This window comes from Oryzias latipes, chromosome 14, assembly GCF_002234675.1.
Source record: "Oryzias latipes chromosome 14, ASM223467v1".
In the NCBI taxonomy this organism is placed as follows: Eukaryota; Metazoa; Chordata; class Actinopteri; order Beloniformes; family Adrianichthyidae; genus Oryzias; species Oryzias latipes.
The window spans coordinates 11,550,236-11,561,610 of record NC_019872.2 but is presented as its reverse complement, the minus strand read 5'-3'; the positions used below and the strand labels follow the sequence as shown (position 1 = coordinate 11,561,610).

Below are 11,375 nucleotides of genomic sequence, written 5' to 3'. Positions count from 1 at the left end.
AGGAAATAAAATGACAAGGAATGAATGGTGTAATAAATGAAGACTCACTATCAATGGTGATAAAACACAAATAGTTCATTTTAGAAAGCCTTTTGTACCTCAAAGTAATTTTCTGTTTTATTTTGGTATAACTACTTTTATGTATACTGATACTTATAAATATCTCGGTTTTGTTTTTCATAAAAATATGATGTTCTCAGAAGGAAAGCAGCTGTCATCAGTTTCTGCTGGGAGGGCGCTTGGCACAGTGATAAATAAGATGAAGGTCTGTCCGGAGTTGAGTTTTGACACGTTTAGTAAATTGTACGATGCCACGGTGGGATCTGTGTTATTATATGCTGCAGGAGTCTGGGGTTATGAAGACGCTCCTGAGTGTGATAATGTTCATAACAGGGCAATGAGATCCTTTCTGGGTGTACACAGGTTCACCACTAAAGCCGCCATTGAGGGGGACATGGGGTGGGAACTTTGTGTGATCAAACAAAGAGCAGAAGTTCTCAGATTATGGAACTGGCTGGTGACTTTACCTGCAGAGAGCCTTTCATGTAAAATATTTGATTGGAAAATAGCTCATATTTATCCCTGGTGTAATGATGTATTAAACATTCTGTCCTCTGTGAACCTGCAATCATTAGTTTTTAATTGTTTGAAATGTAAGATTGTTAATGTTAAGGAAACTTTAGTTGGTTATTATGATAAAAGCTGGAAAATGAAACTGTTTCAAAAAACAAAATTATTTGCAAATTAAGGACACATTTTCTGCTGAGCCACATGTTATGTACAACTTACAAAGAGGACAAAGATCCTTATGTGCTCAACTCAGAGCAGGAGTGCTCCCCCTACAGGTGGAAGTAGGGCGCTTTACAGGCGTTCCTGAGGAGGAAAGACTCTGTGAGGTCTGTGAGCTGCAAGTGGTGGAGGATGAATTTCATTTTTTTGTTTTATTGTCCACTGTAAGAAAAACAGAGACTTTGTTTGTATGAGGTAATAGAAAAATAAATGTCCTGATTTATTTTGGTTATCTGAAGATAAAATCTTACGTTGGATTTTTGAAAATGAATTTTTTTGTTTTGCAAATTTTGTGTCAAAGGGATGGACAATAAGAATGGACACTTTGTATTCTGTTAGACTCTGACTAGGGGAGTTATTGTATTTTTGTGATGGGCATGTTGCTATATGTTTTCTGTATTTTGTCTTTCAGTGTCATATAAGCCCGTGTGGGCTGGGCACATTTGTGTATGACACTTAAATAAATAATTAAAATCAATCAATCAATCATCTGCTGCTGGTTCACAGAGATATTCATACAAATACTCAGAAATGCAATTTTGAGTCTAATTGTATGTATGTCCGCTGTCATCAGAAGAATGCCACAACAACATGTTAAAAACACTCAAAGTACAATTTTCATCGGAGTGGGTCTTTACTGTTAAGCACAACTATATTTATGTAATTTTCATATCCGCCAGCAGAGGGCGCGCGCGTCTAAAGCCAGCAGTGAACGCCAGCACGTTCCGCCAGGTGTCGGCTGCAGCATCAGCACCGCTCCTCCTCCTCCTCCTGTCTGCAGTGCCTCTCTGCTCTCCCTTCTTGCATCGTTCGTTAGAATAAACCAGAGCAACGGAGCGCAGCCTCCCGACATTGTTTTGGTTTTTTGCAGCGAGCCTCTTCCCTGAACCTGCAGCAGATCAGGAAGTAAGTCAGCGTGAACACCTCTCGGGGATTTTGTTTGCCAGCTCTTGCGGCGGATCGCTTAGTCTTAGTCATGTCGCACTTGTATATGTGGTTTTGATCAGCATCAGACTGAGGTTCATTGCAATAAAAGTGAAGTCATTGTTTATTTTTATTTTTCCTTTTACAGCTGCAGCCTCTGTTTCTAACACGTGACCTCAGATTGAGGGTCGTATGAAAGTTTTGCAGCAGATCTTAAGTAGGTCAAACAATGGTGGCAGTACTGGAGAGGAGCTGAGGTCAAGAGGGAGAACAGGTTAGTGAGATTGATGGCGCATGTGTGTATTAATGATCAAGCAGAGATTATGGGCTTTAGACTACAGCTATGATCCACTGCAATGAGGTTGAAGGAATTCTTGTTGATTTCTATGGATGCTTGCTTTCTTTAGCTAACTAGGTTTTTATTGTTGATTTTTATAAGTCACATGCTTTATTGTTATCATTATAATTAGAACTATTGAAGAGATGCTGATTTTATTCATTTCTTTACAGTGTGTGAGAACTTGCTGGTGTATTTCCAAAATAAAAAATCTTCTTTTTTAAATTTTGGTTTGAATTTTTACTATTTTTACTTTGACAACAAAGGCTTGGTTGAGATTGCAGAACACTCAGGACCTCCCAAGCGTGTGCGACAGCCTTTTCTGTGTGATGCAGGAGAAGGCTTGAGGCATGGCGCCTGTTTGTGTGGATTAGTCACATTTGCCGTCTTGTCTTTTACTTTGCACAAAAGCAACACAAAAAACACAGACTCAAGTTAAAGTTTGGAGTAATTTTCTTTTCTTTCTTTATTCCTCCTTTTGGTTGATGAGAAAATGATAAACAGGTTGACCTTGGGAATGCAGATAACACTTTTTTGTTTTTCAGTCAGGCAGCTGGACCACAGCAGTCTGTTATATTTTTATCTTGACAACTATCTAAAAGTTCACTTGACATGGAGGCCTGACAAAGAAATACATTCCTCAAATGCTTTTATAATTATTATTGATCTAAAGTTTCCATTGTCGTTGCTGACCCTGCATCAGGTCTGTGTTGCAGTATCATGCTGTCCTTTGTGTCGTATCTCGCCGGTCCCTCTTGGTCTAGTTGATGTCGAATCTAACGCTACATCAGAGCGGAGCAGCAGATCTGCTTTTCCGTCAGCCGCCTTCCACAGCCGTCCTGGATGCTCACGCTTGTGTGATTGATTATCCGACCTCGGCTACGTCTGAGCAGCAATCAATCCAGAAGATGTCTGCTGGGAGCCTGTGCGCCGTTGTCGTCTGGGAACTGTTTGTGTTTCTGCAGCTAGGAAAGCCTGTCACTAAGCCCAAGAGGGTAGCGCACTGGGGCGACCTCAAAGCAAAGAAGGTTTTAGTGGCTTGGGGAGGGGGCAATGAGAGGTGAAGGAGAGAGTGATGGAAAGTATGTCAGGCTGCACGAGGTCTCACTTTTGTCATAATGATAAGAGTCTAATGTGTTATTTTTTTTTGTTTTTTTACTTTTTTTTGTCAGTTTCTGGAAATTGAACAGTTTCTCAGAGTTGTGTAATCAAAACGATCAGCTTGTGCACGTGTGAATTTCACCACACACACACACACACACACACACACACACACATCCTAACTGCTTTTGTCTGGAAGGTGACAGTAAAGTTTTTTCTTTTTTTTTTTTTTTTAGCTTTTTCCCTGCAGTGACAAGGTACTGGGGAGTGAACAGAGACACACCTTCAGTGACGACAGAAATGTATTTCTTTGGGAGTCGGAATCTTTAATTAGGTTCATGCGTTTATTCAAAGAGGTGGTCTAGGTTTTTCCTGTTTATATTTGTATGTTTTATAGGGAGATAAACGTGTTAAAATTTTAAAATAACAGCAGAAACCGTGAAATAATTCCTAAAACTGCTAAATTAACGGAACAATAAGCAATATGAAAATATGGTGAAAAAGAGGTAGCTAACCAACAAAAACTGAAATTGTAAATTGACCTGCTAAATTCCAACAGGGAGAAATGCAGATTATGTCAGTTATGGAGAAAAGCTTAAGATGGTAAGGTAAAAAATTCTGAACACTTCTGTAAATTAGTAAAAATACGGAAAAATTATACATTAAAATGCTGAACAATTCTACACATGCTGAAGTAAAAAAATCCTAACAATTCGTCCGATGCCAAAATAAAATTACTGAAAAATTCTTCAAATCCTACAGTAAATAATTCTGAACAATTTTGAAATGCTAAGGTAAAAGTACAGAACAATTCTTTAACTGCTAAGGCAAAAATGCTGAGCAATTCTAAAAATCTCAAGATAAAAAAAAAGCTCAACGATGCCTTAAATGCCAAATGGTGGACAATTCTTAAAATGCTAAAGTAAAACAAAGCAGAACACTTCTAGAAATGCTAAAGTAAAATAATTGAACAATTTATAAAATGCTAAAGTAAAATTGTTGAACATAGATAAAACTCTAAAGTAAAAAGGCAGAACCATTTTAAAATGCTAAAGGGACAAACAATTCAAAAATGCTAAAGAAAAAAAATGCAAAATGACTATTCAAATGTTAAATTAAACATTCATAAAATGCCACACTTAAAATGCTGAACAATTTTACAAATACTAAATCAAAGATGCAGAAATATGCTGTAAATTCTAGAGTAAATCTGCTCAGTTTAAATCTTGTAGACTTGCTAAAGAACTCTAAAATGTAATCATAGATAAACAAGTGTGCCGTTTGTTGTTGTAGATCAAACTTTAGGAGCTGAGCAAAACTTTAAGTCGGAACCCATAATACATACAGCAGGACGAGTCCTTGTCACATTTCCCCAAAATAACCCCTCCATCGTGACAGAAGCACCTGTAAAGCATCTTGCTACAGGAGTTTCTTCTTGTCAGGTCGAGCGCTCTGTCACACATCTCTTCTCACAGCATGAAAACAGTCATTTTCACCACATTTATTTCAAGATGTTTTCTCACATTTTTTTATACTTATTACCCCCACCGAACCCTCATGCAGCCTGATTGTTAGCTCACCTCTCACTGATCGTTTTCCTGCTCTCCCTCCCCCACGCCCCCAGGGTTTTTGCACATTACACATTTGCATTTGCACGTTACAATAATAACCAGAATTCACACCCTCTTCTTGCTCTCCAGTCTCCACAGCATTCTTTTTCTTCCATTGCTTCCCGAAATATGCAGAGGTGACTCCATCTGTTTCAGTTGCTATATTCTTTGTCTGGGCAGCCAACCCTTTTTTTTATTTTTTTATATAACTGTCTGATTCAGAGAGTTTGGGGTTTTGGGTCAGCATGAGGTAACTTCCTCGCCGCCTGCCACCATCTTCTTCTTTCTGACATTTTTTTTGAATCTTTTTGAAAGAAGAAAAAAAAACCCTGCTCAGCACTTCTCTTTGTCCCGGCATGAGCACTTTTCACTCAGCAGCCATGCAAGAGTTAACATTTTTCTCTCTGCGACAGGCATTATGGTGGTGGGTGGAGGGGCTCTGCTAATAACAATGCAGTGCTGCCAGCATGGATGGACACTCTTTCCTATCGTCTCCTTCACGCCACCTCCATCGCTAACCTCGGTTTGATCTGCAGTCCCCTCTCCTTGTCATTTACAGGGGAGGAGGAGGGGGGGGGGGGGTGTTTATTCTAGCTCTACCTCACCAGTTCCTTATATGGTTAGGCTAAATAACTTTCCCACTTCCAGTTTCCTCCTTTCTCCTCCAGTGCTGGAGCCTACGCCTCCTCGAGATTTCATCAAAACAAGATTGTAAAGCAGAAGCACATGACACAAAAGGAGAGGCTTTCACTCTCAAAAGCATTCCTAAAAATGTTTAAGAAGAGGATAAATCTTATCAAGTGGGATTTATGTGACTTCTGTTTTTGTGTTCTTCCTAAGAGGGTACTCCTTTTTGTTTGCACTCCTGCTGCAGTGCTCAGCGCTGAGAGCTGTAAGTGATGCTCTCAGTAGTTCTGGGTACACTTTTCCTGTTTGTTTTTTTTAACCCACTTGCATGTCAGGTGAACGAAGGATAATAAGGCAGGGATGAAAAGGAATTGTTTAGAGATGCTTTTTTTTCCTGTTTCTTTGCAGACATCATCACAGGCCGCCTGTAATTCCACTTTTATTGCAGTTGATCTTCCTATTCCCCTTTTATTCAGTTAGCAATGGCCACCCACTCTGACCTGAGATCCTGCAGAAATCCTGTTACACTTTCCCTTGGGGTACTGAAGGACCCCCCCCCCCCCTCCTCCTCCTTCTCCTCTGGGGTACAATAGGGAGTGTGTGGGAGTGAAGAGGGGGATGGCTGGAGCCATCTATGAGGATGAAAATGGGATTGATTACTTCACCCTGCCCTTATAAACACTGCATGATTAGGACTGAGCTTAATGAAAGGATAGAGCACATCTGAAAACAGAAGGGAATCACTTTAGGGAGCGAAGCAGGCGCTGCTGAGAAAAGGCAGGTTTTTTTGTGTGCAAAAAAAAAAAAAAATCAGTCTAAATCGATAATCAGGCAGCTGGAGGGCTGCTTCACGGCTGCATGGGATGGCAGAGAGCAGTAAGTTATTGCTTGTTTCAATCACACAAACACCAGAGCTATTCAGGCTGTGGGATTTAGTCTGCAGGGTGCCCCTCGTGCGTCGTGAACATGAAGGATTCAGCTCATTCACTGCTGTGTGGCTGACAGATAGAGGAGGAGCAGGAATGGATGACTAAAGCTTATAGTTTATTTATTTTTTTATAAACATTTCTCACTACACCTCATTCTGCTGGAGTATTTTATGCAAATATAGCCTACAAATCTAATTTGTTTGCACAGAAAAAATGAGGGTAATGGAAAAATATATTTGCACGCAGAGCATTAAGGGGGCTGAGCTCTTTGCATGACTGCTACAATTACTGTAAACCAGAATCTAAACAAGTTTTCGGGAGACGTTTACACCCTTTGAGTCTTGGACTTCACAGGTTTTTCAGAAGCATTTATGGATGATTGAGATGGAATATGGAGGATGCAAGTGCGCACGTGTGTGAGTGTGTGTTTCCCCACGTCCTTCCGGGACCACAGAGCTATAAAACCTGTCGGCCGTCCAGTGGGGGGGAGGAGAAGAATAAATCAAAGTGCCAAAGACAAATGGCTGCTGAAAAAGCCACATGTACTGTATATTGCCAGACCAACGACAAAGAGGCTGGAGAAGGAGGCGGGCGGGCGGGCGGGCGGGCATGAGGGAGCGTCTGTGCGAGTGACTGTGTTTGTCCTGTCACTGTGAATGCATATGTGGCAGCAATAAAGACAAAGAAAGGCAGCTTTAGCTCCCACTATGGTGACGTGTTGAGGAAACCATCAGTTTCTGTTTTTTAACAGGAAGTCTTGAATATTTTTATTTGTGCTCTTTATTTAAAAAAATTGTTTTTTAACAACTCCCTGCAATTAAAATGGTGTTTTTGGTGTTTCTGACATGTTCTTGTGGATTTTTTTTACGATGATGGCAGATACATATTAAAATAAAAACTGAATGGCCGAATAGCTTCAATATTGCTCGCCATTGTTGTTGCACCAATTTTATTAGTGACGGGCTATAAGCTAGCAGGAGAGAGAGTGAAGCAGGGATGATGGGAAGTGAGGGCAGCCTTACTTCAACAGTAACCCAACAGCTCAGAGGTGAATTTCTGATGAACTCCTGCCGCTCTGCAGAAACTATGTCCTGGAAACCGACACAGGTTTTTGAATTTGGCTAAAAACGGCAAGAACATAATTAAAAGACCACTAGGAGCGCTTTTAAAATAGATCCAAAGATGATCGGGGTGGGACTTTATAGCCTTGTTAGAGGTTCATTTTTTTGTTTTGATTTTTTTCAAGAGGTAAGATGTGCATCTCTAAGGTTTCCTTTATCTTCCGTTACATAAGAGTGTTTTCTATTTTCCAGAAGAGACAGTGAAAGCACAGGGAGCCACATCAGAAACAGGCTTGTAAAGTTCACGCAGAGGTCCACCTGAAGAAGTCTCCTCTGTTCGCCTAATTAGGAATCAACAGCTCTTCTCTGTTCTGCATCCGTTTGGATGCCTCATCCCTCCCACATCAGGTCTGCGTCTCTGTGTCTCACCCACACAGGCTGATTCCTGCTCACAGTCACAGACGTAGATAAAAACATGACAGGCATCTCTCTGCTGCATTCAGTTCTCATGGAAATTCCCGTTTTGTTTCTCACTAAATTAGTCTCTTTTCAACTCTGACTGCACGCTGTAGTTCTAAAAACACAAGTCTTCCAAACGGATGAAGGTAACACCTTCATTGCAAGCTTGGATGTTTTATATCTTGTCCTGCCTCTTGCTCTCCTCACTTCGTCTGCATCCATGAATCCATTTCCAGGAACGCCGCTGCTTTTTCCCCTTGATATTTTTGGCTGAGTGTGTCTTCTGTATGTGTGTACTCAGCAGTAGATGCTCACTAGTTTGCCCATGGGTCAGTTCTTGTTGGAACGTGCCTTGATATCTAATGCATGCATGAATTGTGATAGAAAAAGCCTGTGACCTTCAGAAATTGAAGCTCCTCGACCTTTGACTGATGGGAGGTGGAGGGATCAGGATATCATTGCCAAAAGCCTTCTCTCCTTACTGATATCGGAAAAGGAATTGGGCTATTTTGTTTTTGATATTATTGCCTAAAAAGTTTTCATTTGATTTTGTTCATTGTTGGAACTTAAAAGCCCACTTAAATTGAAGCACTTTAAAAGCATTCCCAGTGGTCTTTTAATTTGAGATTGTCAACCATCATGAGAAAAATGCCACAAAAACACCAAAAACAAATTTTTTCTCCTAGTGGGTCTTTAATATAAAGATGTTTTGTTTCTATTCATAGTTCGTGTTTTTATGCTTTTTATTCAGTTTTTGTACAACTTTTTGATTGGACAATGATGCTGAGTGACAATGTACAAGGTAGGATGATTAAACAAAGAATACCTATCATAAAATGAACATGACGTACTACTTAGAACACCTTCAGCGCTTTAATCTCTGATCCTGAGGACGTGAAGGTATTTTATGCTTTGGTTGTATGACCTACATCTATTTCAAATAAAACATCAAATTTAAGGTGTTGAAGTCTAAAAATGAAACAAATGTTTGAACATCAGTTAAGCGTTGATAGTGAGCATCTTTTTCTCATCTTTTACCAAAAGAGGTCAGTTCCACTGTTCTTTCAGCTCATCTTAAGAGACGCACCAAATGGGTTTTGTCATCCGTGCAGTCGCTAGAAATGCGGCTCATTTGGGTTCAGTCCCTGTAAGGCAGGACTGCTGTCATCAGCTCAAGCGTTAGCGCAACATCCGTGCCAAAATCGATCAGCCATCACATAATCCATCACACACTCTGCGAGAATTCTCTCTGTGATGTTCAGTTACAGGCTCCCAGCTCTCTCCAGCCTGGTAATCTCTGTGTGTATTAAAACCAGGTAATTAGTTGTGTGCACAAGTCAAAGGTTCATCGCAGCAATGTACACAGAGGCAGAGTGGAGTAGAGCTTGATTGTCTTTTCTGTTTGTTAAAAAAATTCTCTTTGAACCTAAACAGACATGTCCTGCATTAGTAAGCAGTTATATCGACTCAGTCTAAGTACATAACCTCAGATTTGCGTTGAATTTTTTAATAGAAAGTCCTTTTTAACCACATTCAGCTCACTGAACTCCCCAAAAGCTGAGAGCCAATCATATTTTCTGCTGCAATAGCAACAGCTATTGGAAACTGTTCAACTATACAACTATGCTGTGTCAAAAAAAAGCCACAGGCAGTGGATCTGCCATCCTAACAGGGAGTTCACTGAAACGCCCGCCACTGTCACCTGCTAATGAGAACCGACACCCAGGCTGCAAGTATAATTAAAATGTGGGAAAACCTATTTGAACTTTGGTAAGGATTAAAATTTTCATGTGATGGTTTCAGGCCACAAGTGGGACTGAGGTCAAAATTTAAATGATCTTTTCTGAACTTGAACTCTTTGGTTTCTGCCTATGTTGCAGGAAGTGAATATATTTTAAATATAAGAACTCCTAGAAAAAAGGACAAAATTAAATTGTATTTTGTAGTTCTAATGTGTTTTAAGCCCCTCTAAAACATAAAAATTTGAATTACACACTGACAAATGAAAAAAGTTGTATTTCTTGTTATGACATGTTTGTCATTTGAGAATATCTCATAAAAAGAGTAATTGAAGCAAAGTAGGACAACCCTTAGGAAAGGGTGTCAGTATTTTTGCAGAATGCCAGGGATTTATTACATGTAGGGTAATTGACTGACTAAATAAATCCATTCTTCAACAAATAATGCAAGTGAGTAAAACGAAAGCTGCAGATGGCGTTGTACAGCCCGAAGACGCTATCTGCCTCCCCCCATTGCCCCCTTTTACCTGCCCTCTCTGCTTTAGGTCCTTCACTCTCTTCCTCTCCTCTGCCAACCTGGTCAGAGCTTCATGAGACAAATTCATGAAAAGGCACATTTTCCAAAATGCAGTCTTTTCTGTTGGTTTTATCTCCGTAGAAACCATTTTATGATTTGGTTACATGAGGGTGACGAACTGATCGATGTCATTTCTAGAAATCCAAAAGTAATCTTTTGACAACTGAAGTTTTGTGTTGACCACGCCCACATTTCAAAGAGGTTCATAACGTATGTCATATTGTTTCATTCAGCTTGAAGCAAGGGTTTGTGCATTTAATTTTCACAATGTTCTGGTAAAAAATGTTAGGGCAACAGAAGAATGTCACTTTTGTGAGCTCGCTACGCCAACACCGTGCAACATCTAAAACGTCTAATTCAAACATTTTTACCCAAGTAGGTTCCCACTGATGCCTGTGGAGTTAGGAGGATATAGATGGAATTCCTAGGAGAAGTTTAAATTTATGGCTGTTACTAAAGGTGAAGTTTTTTTTAGGAAAATTCAAGATGAAGGCCTCTTAGGTTAAAGGTCACAAAAACAATGGCTTTAGTTGTAGACTTCAGCTGCCGGCATGTGTGGGAAATTTCATGAAGATTCCTCGAGGGAATTTTTTCTTTTCTTATGTTGTGGGAAAATGTGAAAATTTTGATTAAATAATTAATGTTTGGACATTTTTTTTGTCGTTGATATGTGATTATTTTTCCACCATCAGCCACCCTTTCTGCCTTTAAAATGACACTCCAAGATTATTTGACAACCAATAAACATATGTGCTTTTAAGACAAAAATACACCGCAAGAGAACTGATAGGTGTTCACACACACTGTTAATTGAAAAATAAACACACTCACATTTACATTGCATAGCTGAAATTTAACAGGAATCCCTGCTTCAAGTGCATCCTTTTTATATTTGCTCATAAAAAATGTGATACCTTAACAATCCAAATATTAAATAACTCTGCTTAAGGTAAAACATTTTTATTTCTGTTGTGTTCAATTCATACATGTAATATATTAAAGTAAAATATATATATATTAGGGCTGCACGATATGAGGAAAACTCGCGATATGCAATATTGGTGATTAATATTACGATAACGATATAATTTGTGGTATATAAACAAATATCAAACCAACCAAAAACATCATTTCCATTTCAAAGCAACAGCATAAAAATTATACTCCAAATGACCCTTGTTGACATAGGAGGCAAACATCAAACATAAAAGGGCTCATCTGA

General features: G+C 39.5%; 1 protein-coding gene across 2 annotated transcripts in view; it reads left to right on the top strand.

The window, feature by feature from the left end:
• Positions 1-1,231: 1,231 nt before the first annotated feature.
• The window catches only part of LOC105355608 (microtubule-associated tumor suppressor candidate 2 homolog), a 48,242-nt gene continuing 38,098 nt past the window's right edge, over positions 1,232-11,375 (top strand). For both annotated transcript variants that reach the window (XM_023962338.1, XM_023962337.1), the window contains exon 1: positions 1,232-1,695. The gene's annotated coding sequence lies outside the window, so the exon portion shown is untranslated. The remainder of the gene's footprint in view (positions 1,696-11,375) is intronic.